The sequence below is a fragment of the Miscanthus floridulus genome, chromosome 1 (assembly GCF_019320115.1).
Source record: "Miscanthus floridulus cultivar M001 chromosome 1, ASM1932011v1, whole genome shotgun sequence".
Taxonomy (NCBI): Eukaryota; Viridiplantae; Streptophyta; class Magnoliopsida; order Poales; family Poaceae; genus Miscanthus; species Miscanthus floridulus.
This window is the reverse complement of record NC_089580.1, coordinates 69,800,071-69,812,463: the sequence shown is the minus strand read 5'-3', so window position 1 is coordinate 69,812,463 and position 12,393 is coordinate 69,800,071. Positions and strand designations below refer to the sequence as shown.

General features: G+C 49.7%; 1 pseudogene; it reads left to right on the top strand.

Moving 5' to 3' along the window:
- Nucleotides 1-258: 258 nt before the first annotated feature.
- LOC136458394 (uncharacterized) lies at nt 259-3,261 on the top strand (annotated as a pseudogene).
- The last annotated feature ends 9,132 nt before the right edge of the window (nt 3,262-12,393 follow it).

Genomic DNA, 12,393 nt, shown 5'->3' with positions numbered 1-12,393 from the left:
AAAAAATTCCGGGACTAGAGCCCATTTTGGCCGAGGATCAAAGGTCTGTTCTCTACTAGTGTTTGTCACGGCTGGTCGGCCTGCCGGCCGATCGATCGGTCACCGTGCTTTGAGGTTTGATTTGGGATTCAAGTCGTAAGCGAGAATTTCAGTCCTGTGTTCTTCTCTCTCTGTCCCGATCCCGATTGCCGTCTTGGTGCATCGGATCGGTGATCACACGGGGGCCAGGATCGGATCGGATCGACGAACTCAAGCAAGATGTCGTCACCTCCGGCGGCGCCGGGAGCCACCAGCACGCGGAAGCGCCGCCGCCGCACCTGGGACATCGGGCCTAGCTACTGGGCGTTGCTGCCCGAAGATCTGATCCGCGCGGTGGCGTGGCGCGTGCTGGCCTGCGGCGACCTGCTGGACTACGTCCGCTTGCGGGCCGTCTGCACCAGCTGGCGTTCCGGCGCTGACTCCACGCGCGGCCGCAGCCTGGCCGACCGGCGCTTCCACCCGCGGCGCTGGATGATGTTTCCCGAGGGCCACCGCATCTACCCCGGCCACCCAGCCCTGGGCGGGTGCGCCCGGTTCCTCCACCTCGACACGGGCCTTGGTCCGCGCCCGGGTCCCGCTCCTCGGCGACAGCTACTGGGTCGTCGACTCGGTCGACGGCAGTCGACGACCTCCTGCTGCTAGTGCGGGACCTGGACCCGGACTACGGCGGCGCCGTCCGCCTCCTCCACCCTTTCACCGGCGACTTCGCCGAGCTTCCACCCCTAGGGACGCTCCTCCCGCACCTGGGCCCGCAGCTCCACGGCTGTCCTCCTCAGTACAGGTAAAGATTTTCAAACGGCCGCACGGGCACTACACGGCACGAGCACGGCTGGGCACGGCACGGCCAGGCACGGCACGGTCAGGCACGGTAGCCTTGCCGTGCCGTGCCGTGTAGTGCCGCCGTGCTCAGCCTCTGGCCCAGGCACGACACTAAGCACTCCAGACCGTGCCGTGCCGTGCCACTAGGCACGGCAGTCCAGCGTGTTAGTGCCGTGCCTTAGCACTAACCCACAAAACCACATCAAAATTTTAGAAAACAGAGAACAACTCAAATATGAAGAAATCAAAATCAAGAAGAGAACACCAGGCAACAAAATATCAAAAGGAAGGGTTGTACAATGGCTGCCTCATTAAAAACCTGTCCAGGTAAAACTCACCCTTGTGAGAAACCCTGGACAGGGAAAAAGAGTGCAGCCAGCCCCTTAGTGTAATTCAATTGTTCATTACATCCAATCCACAGGTCCAAAGCATCCAAGTCCAATTAAAATTATAGACCATTACATAAATGAATGACTAATCAAGATAAAGGTTTTCAAAGGCCTCCTCGAGCTCCTTATCCTCCACCATATGTTGTAGCCTTGACTCAGCAAAGCAAGATCAACAAGAAGAAGAAGTGAAGAAGAACAGCGAATCAAGAAGAAGAAGAAGAACAAGAAACAGATCTAACTCACCTCGCTTGACGGAGCACCAGAGACAACGGCGACGACGACATCGCTCAGATCCGACGTCCTGGTACCTCAATGCATCATAGCGGAGCCCCAATGACGCCGGAGTCCAACGAGATCGACAAGCGCGACGAGCGCGAAGAGAGAGACGAAGACGATTCGTTGGAGATCTCAACGACTAAGCTACATCGCCGGTTAGAGAGAAGAGAAGGGGTGTACAAGGCCGTGCCGTGTGCCCGTGCAAGCCACCGCCGCTGTCACCAGCCACCGGACGGCGAAAAGAAGAGAGTGAGCGGCTAGGGTTTCGAACGAGAGAGCAGAGCCGAAGAGCGAGGTGCGCGCGGCGCGGGGGGGGGGGGGGGAAGAAATGAGCACAGTAGCTTCCCTCGGGCGGCTCCTGGCTTATATAGGCGCCCCACCGCAGCCCTTCATCCAACGGCTCTTAGCCGTACCGACCCCGTGCCGGCCTTTGGAGCGGGCCGTGCCCGTGCCGTGCCAACGGGCTAGCATAGCGGCCCAGGCACGGGCACGAGGCCGTGCCGTGCTTGGCACGAGCACGGGAGAGGCCGGGCCGGGCCGTTTTCGGACCGGGCCAAATCAGCACCGTGCCCGTGCTGGCCCGATGGGCCAGGCCCGTTTGGAAAACTTTAAGTACAGGATCAGGAGGCTTCCGTTTCCTTGGACGCCGCCGGAGCCATGACCGTCATGCTCAAGGTTTTTATTTTCGGAAATTGAAATTTATCGGAGTCACAGATAAAGAGGATAAACATGATATATCAGAAATATCATACCAAATTTAAATAAAATTTAATTTGAATTTAAGTAAATTTAAATAAATTTAAACAAATTTTGTACGAAAAAGATAGATATTTTCTTATCGGCACCTACGGATAAAGCTGATATATCGAAAATATCAGAAGATTTCAGCCGATATTGAAAACCACGGTCATGCTTGCACTTCCTGGGGTAGGCCGTGCGGCCTTTGCTACCCCTGGACCAGCAATGGACTCTGTCGAGCTGGGAACACGAAATGAGGTTTCCATTGTCGTTCCAAGGCAAGTTGTACGTGCTGCACACTCCCTTCGGAGAAGATGTACACCAGGTTCTCCAGATCGACCCACCTGTGCAGCAGGATGGGGCGGGCGGAGGTCGGGCGCTGCCACCGCCAGAGCTGATCGCCACAGTCCCTAAAGACAATCTCCCCAATCCTAATTTAGGCCTGGTAGAGTGTGGTTCAGAGATCCTGGTGCTTGGTAACTACTTTGATTTATCTGGGACGTAAATCTTCGTTTACAAACTAGCAGACCTTGTGCTGCAAAGGTTTGTCCCAATAAAAAGCCTCGGAGGCAATACCTTGTTCATGGAACAGAGGAACATAAGTGTTTCCTCCAAGATACTGCATACGGTCAAGGGTGACAATGTTGTCTACTTCACTGGCAGCAGGATTGTGCAATACCACCTCGGTAGTGACAGCTTGTCAACGGCAGTCGATAATGGCAGCCTGTTTGGCCGTGCACCGGGACCTAGTCCCCTCGTCTTGTACGTCTTCAGCGGCTGCATTCGTAATCCGTGGTATGTGCCTAGGTGTATTTTGCTTCATTTCCTTTCTACACCCTTTCCCGCTACCATCGATCAGTCTTGTACTTTGGGTCTCGCTACCATTAGTCTTGTACTTTGGGCCTATAGCTGTTAATTTTTTGCATTGTGTGCTTACAGGAGCAGGGGAGTAGTATTCAGAAGGGATATAGAAGGATATAGAAGGTTGTCCGTGGATTAAAACATGAAGGGCAAGTTCTACCATAACGAGGTAGTCCTTCATCAGTAAACGGTGGATTAGGCATCATAGAGCTGGAAAAATTCAGCAAGCTTTGAGGCTGCGGTGGCTCTGGTACTCTTGGGATGACAGAGGCAGACCGTGGAGGGGAATGGAGCTGCCATTGGACAACGAGGACAGAGCACTTTTCAATGCCGCAACAATAGTGGATTTAGGTAATGGCAACAAGGCTTTATTCTGGACCTCCCGCTGGTTGCATGGAGAGGCACCTGCAACCCTCTTTCCATCCTTGTTCGAACATAGCAAAAGGAAGAATAGAGCAGTAAAGGAAGCTCTGACCGACAGCAAATGGGTGAGGGACGTGGATCATAGCATGAGTGAGCGGATAATAGCAGAATTTGTGGCCTTATGGGGGCGTCTACAGGACATAGAGCTGCTGCCATCACAGGACGACAAAATTACTTGGCTCCACACGTCTGATGGTCAGTACACGGCCAAGTCTGCATATGAATTGCAATTCATTGGAATGACTACATCTATGACGGCAGAGAACACTTGGAGAACGAAAGCGCCACCGAAATGCCGCTTCTTCACTTGGTTGATGCTCAAGAACAGAATCTGGACAGCTGCGCGTCTACAACTTAGGGGATGGCCAAACGAATATTTCTGTCCGCTGTGCATGAGGTACCTGGAGACGGTCTCACATCTGTCTCACATCTGTTCCAAGAATATTGCTTTTCTAAATTGATTTGGGACAAGGAGGGCTCATGGATTGCGGTAATGGCTTTGAGGCCGGATAACTGGGGTCAGACTGATGACTTGGGCCAATGGTTCGTCGAGATGGGTAACAGCGGTCAGCAAACCAGGAGACACGGAGTACGATCAATGGTCATGCTAACCGTCTGGGAAATCTGGAAGGAGAGAAATAACCGCGTCTTCAATAAGATCAACAGAACACCTGAACAAGTCTTCAGTGAAGTTCAGGATGAGGCAAGAGTTTAGATACGCGCTGGAAACAAAGGCGTGGAAATGGTGCTACCATCGCCGGCGCAGCTACCAGGAGTTGCGCCGTTTGGACCAATAGTATAGATGTTTATCTTATTTTTAGCTGTTACAAGCATCGTGTAAATTGAGCTATTGAACTATAGGGGTGGTGTGGCCTTCAATGAACTGTGAAGCCATGTAAATGGGCGCTCCTTGCGCCTTTTAGACATGTAATTGCTCTGCTCTGCTCTTATAAATGAAAGCCGGTAACGGATCTTTCGAAAAAAAAAGATGCAGTCCTTCATCCCTTGTTTCCTTAAATTCTGAATTCCAAGCTTACAATGGCTTTTCTTTTGTTGCTGTGCATTGCAATTCGCATGCTATTTGTGTGCTTTCTTTGTTTGTTGTGTTTTATTGATACTTGTGGGATTTTAGCTTTAAGTATTTGACTTCAGATACGCAGAGCTGTTTGCATGATGACCGACGATGAGTCTGTATGTTGTTTATGTTGTTGGAGAAAAGGATACTAAAATATTATTTACAAATTAGTTTATACCTTTTTCCGAATATATCCACTAACAGGCACTTATTTCGACAATGTGTGCCCATATGTGATGGGAATGGGCAAGAAGCAACGCTTGAGTCTAGTGGCATGTTGCAAATCTACGAAAATGCTTTATAGTAATAGTGAAAACTAGTAGTGATCCTAAAACAGTTTATTGCTTTGATGGTATGGAGTAATGCTTTTGTGCTTTATGTCCAATTGTACTGATTCAGTTGTTATAATCATTCATTTAACGCGATCTTCTACTCATGCCCCTTTTCCAGGCCCAGGCGTAAACCGACAAGTGGTGAAACGGGCTACCTGTTACCCTGCATGACAAGGATATACGAGATTCTGGGCTATTTTGACAAACATTACCATCCCTTCCATTATGCTATAACTTTGACAGTACCTTGTAATATTAAGCTGCTATTGTTGTTTACAAATATTTATCTATGTGCTGCATTCTCGCACCATTGATGTAATGTGGGCTTTTACAGGCCTATTAATTAGTATATCTCTCTGGGTATAAATGTGATGGGTCTGGTGGAAACTGAACAAGATCCCTTTTCTTTTGAAATTCTGATAAAGAAATGACATGTTCCTAGCCTCTTCATTGGTTCTTCAGGCACTTTGCTTCGTGGCCTGACTCTTGTGCTGATTTCATGCTGTAAGAGTATTAAATAACAATCTCTGATTCAGTTGTGTATCCAGGACTTCCGTATACAAAATGCAGACTGCTGTGGAGCATAGGTTGGTATGCACCACTGAATTTTCTTAGTATTTAGGAAAATCCAAAAGTCCACATGCTCACAAGTCATTTAGTACTAGGAATAAGGCCCGCGCGTTGCTGCGGGGAGTAAAAAAAGGATGAGATTTTGACCTTACATGCTCCTTTGAAATGCATGATTTTCGAAACACAAGAAAACCACGGGGTGGCTATTTGGATAGTTTTTCTTCAGATGTGTGCAGTTCTTCTTTGTATGGCCATATGCCTATATCGTATCTTTATTACATCCATTTTTTCAAAAATTTTGTCCACCGCGGCACTTGCTGCCTCGAAGCCTATCCATAGTTGCAGTTCCTCAGTTTTAAAGATCAGAACCATATATTTGCTTTGTGCAAAACTATCTAGCCAGTAGCCACAGCACCCGTTCTTGATTGGCTCCGTCAGACAACGACAACTGAACTTTCTCCGCCCCTGCCATATTTGCTATTGCCCATGATGCGGGAGTGAGAGCCCTAGTTCCTGCCTTCCTGAGTTCCTGGACAACCCTTGCCGACCGGAGAGCGGAGCACCTGCGGTCTGCGGACCTTGCTTCCGACACGGTTGACATGCGTGGTGGCGGCGGCGCCCTCGACCGCACAACAGCGGAGATCGGCATTGGGGCATTGAAGCGAGGCGGCCGGCCCGCCACATGGGCCACACCACCCGGGCCCATTCTTTTCCATGCCCACCATCCACCATCGCACACGGCCACACCATGTAGCATACAAGCAGGCACATGACACTTCTTAGCATATTACATGTTGTCATTTTATATATTATAAAATAAACTATTACTAATACATCTCAATACTACAGGTTATCATTCCGATGAATCGCAATAGAATGCATTGGTATGTTGTAGTTTTAAATGGCAAGGAGGAGAAAATTCAAACGATAGATTCTTTGGCCATGACAAAAGAGATCAGTATCACGCTAGGAGCACCGCTGTATGCAGCAAGGCTCATATCGTCAAGGGCATGTAAAAGACAGAGCACACTGATGAATATGAAAGCTAATGCAAAACAGAAAAGAAAAAAAGGAACGTCTTGTTCTTCAGCAGTACTTTTCAGCGAAGGAATATTATTTTTTCTCTCACAACAAATTAGCATAAGCCAAATTGACAAAGAGAATGCTTGGTTCAAGTCTCCACTTTATTTTATTTTATTCATCATCCACTTAGTGGAGTTCACACAAACATAGGCCGGCATAATTAGTCACAACAGTACTAGTCGCATGTCATGGGCTAAAGGATGGGGTTGACGGTGGACAGGGCGCGGGCTGAAGGATGGGGTTGACAATGGACAGGCGCGCGGGCTGAAGGATGGGGTTGACAGTGGACAGGGCGCCCTGTGCCGTGATGACACCAAACCATGTGATCTCAATGGATTGGGCATCCTGTGCAGGGGGCAGATCTAGTTGTGGGTAGGGTACCGCTATGAGCATAGGAGAGGCCAAGCTATACTAATATCCCTTCAAGGAGAACAACCTGACATACTTGTTTGAGAAACAAGCCACGTAGAAGTTGTCCGACCGGACGAAGAAGGATCGTAGACACGATCGTCGGGCTCAGCGGTGACGGTGATCTTGAACATGGTTGTCGCCGTATCGAGGACGGGATGGTGCTGGATCCAGCGATCCGTAGTCACGTTGACGTGAAAGTCCAGGTCTGGTAGAAATGTTGTGTAGGCTTGGCCGCCACTGGAGCCACCATGCGACTTGTTGAAGCACTCCTCGACGGCGGTACTCGCCCTGCACACATGCACGAATTGATAAGCGGAATGAAATAATTTAGTAGCAAAGGTAGGTTATCATCATTAAACAAAAGAGCGGCGCACGTGTCGTGCACAGAATAAATCTCAAGTACTAGAGCGAGATTAACAGATCAATAAGAAACAAACAAATTAAAGCCGGAACTCTAATAATATGTTTTCAGATTATGGGATCAAATGAAACTTCTACTATGCTAATTTCATGTGGATTCAGATTACATTTTCTTTTGCCTTCTCTCCTTCCAGCCAACTCCAATAATATGTTTTCCCTAATTGCACATAACAGCAACCGAAAAGCCATATAGACAAAGCATTTTTTTTTTATTTAAGGTATAGACAAAACATTAGAATTGAAGGTAGATTGTAATAAGTTTCAGAAAGATACAATTATTGTTGATTTCTGTGAAATCAAGTCATGCTGAATATGAGTAAAGTTGAGCAAAGTTAGTTTCATTAACTTTTCTCTTCTACTTCTAAAAAGAGAAAAGAGCTCGTTCACTCCCCGTGCTAGGCCAGGCCACCTCCGTAACTCCTATTTGCGCCGACATGTGGGCCACGCCCCAGTCTATTCTCTCAGCTCCCCAGCGCCCCACGCACTCCGCCCGGTCCCAGCGCACGCCCGCGCCGCCGCCGCCGCCGCGTCACGTCCCGCGATGCCTTCGCCCAGCCACATCCCGCGACGCTGTCGTTCACTGCTCCGAGGACGGAACGCCTAGAAGGAGAAGGAGCGCCGCCCGGGCGCCTCGCTCCGCGCCGCCTGTCCCTGCTGCCCTCCCCCACCGGGACTCCCTCCGCATCGCCCGGACGTCGCCCTCCGCGCCGCGTCGCCGACGCACGAGGCAAGCCTGGCAGAGCAGGCGAGCCGACGCTACTCCCTTCTCTAGTAAAGAAAGAGCCCCCTCCCCGCTTCGACTTGCCCCCGCCGCTGCCGCCCCGCCATCGTCTGCGCCGTCGCCTCCTCAACACAGAGCAGGAGTGCCCTGGGATCCGTGCGTCTTCATCGCCGCGGAGGCACGCAGGGCTGCAGAGGGGGCGTCGGCGGTAGGGGCAGCATAGATACGACCTCATCACATTCTCCACCGAGCAGGAGATTCGCGGCGTCCTCCTTCAGACCTCGATTCCTGTAGTCCATGACGAGCAGCTGCGGCATCCACGGCACAAGCTGCTGCCGAGGTTGTGGCGGCTATCCAAAAGTTGTGGTATTGGCGGCAGCTACCAGTACCATGATGTCCGTGGCGGGGGGTAGTTCGTCTGTTCGTGGCTACCAAGGAGACAACGATGGCCGCGAGCACGCGCACGGCAGGCTTCAAACTCACGGTCTAGAGAACTGCACCATCGACGGTAATCACGGGGTAAGCTCCGAAGATAGCTTTTCAATTCGATTTGATCTGATTCCAGCCAAAAATCTTGTTTCTACTTTTTCCCTAAACAATATATATTATTAAATGAGTGTCAATACTAATTTACTGACCAAACTAGGAACTGCACTATTGAGAATACCCATATGGTACTGTAGAATTAAATACTCTAGTCTAGGTACATTATGCATAAAATATCTATAGAATTTTTAGTTTGTTTTTTTTACCTTACAATGAAATGTTCTCCTTCCCTTTGATTTATTTTGGTCGTGCTCCATTTGCGCCAAATTGAAGAGTTTCCAGATCTGTCCCAGTTTCTTTTCAATCCTACGAGGCCCCAAAACAGGCCTCTGACTAACTGTGTTTGAGATTCTATTGATTTTTCTAGATTAGCTAATGAGCCATTACAGCATACATCTTTCGAAGCTATTGTCAATCTGCGGACAGTTTTTCAGTGTGTAAACTAATTCACGTGTCATTTCTGTTCGTGGCACACGGAAGCAGCATAAATAAAGTGCAACTTGATGAGTGCCCAAGTTATCAAGGAGAGAACTGTTATGTATCTTGTCATATAATGCTTAATAGTCCCCTCATATATATTGTTTTGTAATGGTGAATTCCATATGAGAGAGAAAAGGCCAAGAATAACGTGCACAAGATACTCCCACAATTTTAACATGCCATAATAGCTGAACTGTTTTACTAAATACATCTTCTTGAAACTTATTTGTCTGAAAGTACAGATGTATTTTCGTTTTTCCTTAGATATGGTTGTTTGCAAGCCTCGCTATTGTGAATTATGTTGGATGCACAAAGCCACCTGCTGATGCTGGAGCATGAGGTTCATTACTTGGGATCTGCTAAATTCTTACCTGATGGCAATGCATGTTTCCTCTTATTGCATCATTCAAGACATTCTTGATGCTATGAAAGGTATGCTGTCAGCAAACCTCACCCTGGGACCCGTCGGCAGCACCAAGGCCCAAGAGGAAGAGAGTCAGCAACACCAGATTATCTGGGCTGGAATGGGCCTGCGTGACTTGTAACGAGAAGCCCGAGTCGGCGTGAGGTACACTTCGTCGGCCCACTGGTTCGATGCCGAGATGAGAGAGTCGAAGCGAGTATATCAGTTCGGAGGTGAGAGGAGGGGGGGGGGGGGAGAAAAAAACAGCTGTTGTATTATTTTCCTAGTAGAGAACAAGCATTTCTATCAATATACATCGTTGATTCTGTAAACTCTTCCCTAAGTCTGTCTGTTTGCTGCCGACGAGCCTAACATTGGTATCAGAGCCGTCGACCCCCGGCCACCGCGCGTGCTGGAGATCCTCCCACCCACCCATCCCCACTTCACCCGCCTTCAACGCTCCCGCGGCGCCATGGATCCCGTGGTCCGCCAGATGTTCGACGATTTGATTCACCGCTTCGACGCCTTCCGCTCCGAGTTCGACGGTCTCGGTGCCCGTCTGGATCGACGCTTCACCGAGACGGAGACCATCCGCTTCGAGCACGATTCAGCCGTCGACCGTCGCCTCGACTCCTTGGAGTAGTTCGCCTCCGCCCAGTACATCGCCGCTATCGTCGCTGACAACTGGGGCGGCCACTTCTCCTAGCGCGTTAGCGAGCTGGAGGGGCGCGTCCATGATCTAGAGATGGTGCGCTACGTCGAGATCTAGGACAAGCGCGATGAGTGGGTAGCTGCCCTTGAATCCGCCTTGAAGGCATTCGCCGCCTGGCGTCCCCGGATCGAGAGCTTCCTCTTCACCATTCGCTCGGAGGTGGATCGGTTGTCCAAGCTCTGGGATCGATCCAGCGTTGCTCCTAATGATGGATCTCCCGAGCCCAAGGGTATTCTAGAGTTGGTCGCCGGGCGCGCACCTGCCGGAGCATCGACCGACTGGCCCAGTGGGCACGGCATCGCCTCACCAACACGGGATGCGGGGTATGGTTCGGTCACGACCATAGCCCCGTTCTCGGCCAATGGTACGTTACCCGCCCCCAATCCTCCTCCGCCGCTGTTACAGTTCCATCCTCCTCCTCCTCCACCACCACCATATCCTCCCCCTCCGCCACCGCTTTCGTACCCTCCTCATCCTCCTCCACCACCGCCAAACCCATACCCACCACCATGTTGCCAGCCGTCTCCGTTCCCACCACCGCAATATTCTCCCCATCCCAATTCCCAGCAGCCTAATTACTTTCCCCATCAAGCCAATCCTAATTTAGGCCAACTCCCTAAGATGTTGTTTCCTCAATTCGATGGGGATAATCCTAAGTTGTGGCTATCCCGTGCTCGTTCCCATTTTGAAATGTACTTGGTTCATCCAGCGATCTGGGTTCGCATGGCCACTCACCATTTCACCCATGCCGCAGCTCGCTGGCTTCAGTCTGTCGAGTCTGAAGTTCAGAACATATCCTGGGAGTCATTCTCTAACCTCATCCATGAGAGATTTAGCCATGATCAGCATGAGCTGCTCTTATGCCAGCTTTTCCACATTAAACACACTTCCACCGTTTCTGATTATATTGAAAAGTTCACCTATCTTTTTGAACAGCTCAAAGCCTACAATCCTCACCCTGATAAACTCTACTTTACTACTCGCTTCGTTGATGGTTTACGCGAAGACATTCGCTCTGTTGTTATGGTTGCTCGACCCCAAAACCTCGATACTGCTTGTACTCTTGCCTTGTTATAGGAAGAGGCGCTGGACCAAGGTATCCGCAAGGAATTCTTGTGCTCGGAAGCATCCCCGTTCTCTCGCACGGCAACAATCAAGGGTGCTGAAATGTCCTAATGGCTAGAGGGGGGTGAATAGCATAATAAAATTTCTACAACAACACTTAACAAAATAGTTAGATAATTATGAGGCGGAGCAACTGTTGCGCTAGCCTACTCAAAATGCAAGCCACCTACCACAATTCTAGTTTAGATAGTGTCAATTCACACAAGAGCTATGACACTATCCTATGTTAGTGTGCTCTCAAAGGCTAACTAAAGAGCCACACCAACCAACCAACCAAACTCTCACAACTAGCTACACTAAAGTGCTTGTCAACTAGTTTGCGGTAAAGTAAAGAGAGTGATCAAGAAGATTATACCGCCGCGTAGATGAAGGAACCAATCAATCACACGGATGAATAACAATAAAGACCAATCACCTCGGAATCAATGATGAACACATTGATGTTTTACCGAGGTTCACTTGCTTGCCGGCAAGCTACTCCTCGTTGTGGCGATTCACTCACTTGGAGGTTCACGCGCTAATTGGCTTCACACGCCAAACCCTCAATAGGGTGCCGCACAACCAACACAAGATGAGGATCACACAAGCCACGAGCAATCCACTAGAGTACCTTTTGGCTCTCCACTGGGGAAAGGTCAAGAACTCCTCACAATCACCACGATCGGAGCCAAAGACAATCACCACCCTCCGCTCAACGATCCTCGCTGCTCCAAGCCATCTAGGTGGCGGCAACCACCAAGAGTAACAAGCGAATTCTGCAGTGAAACACGAACACCAAGTGCCTCTAGATGCAAACACTCAAGCAATGCACTTGGATTCTCTCCCAATCTCACAAAGATGATGAATCAATGATGGAGATGAGTGGGAGGGCTTTGGCTAAGCTCACAAGGTTGCTATATCAATGCAAATGGCCAAGAGAATGAGCTTGAACCGGCTATGGGGCTTAAATAGAAGCCCCCACAAAATAGAG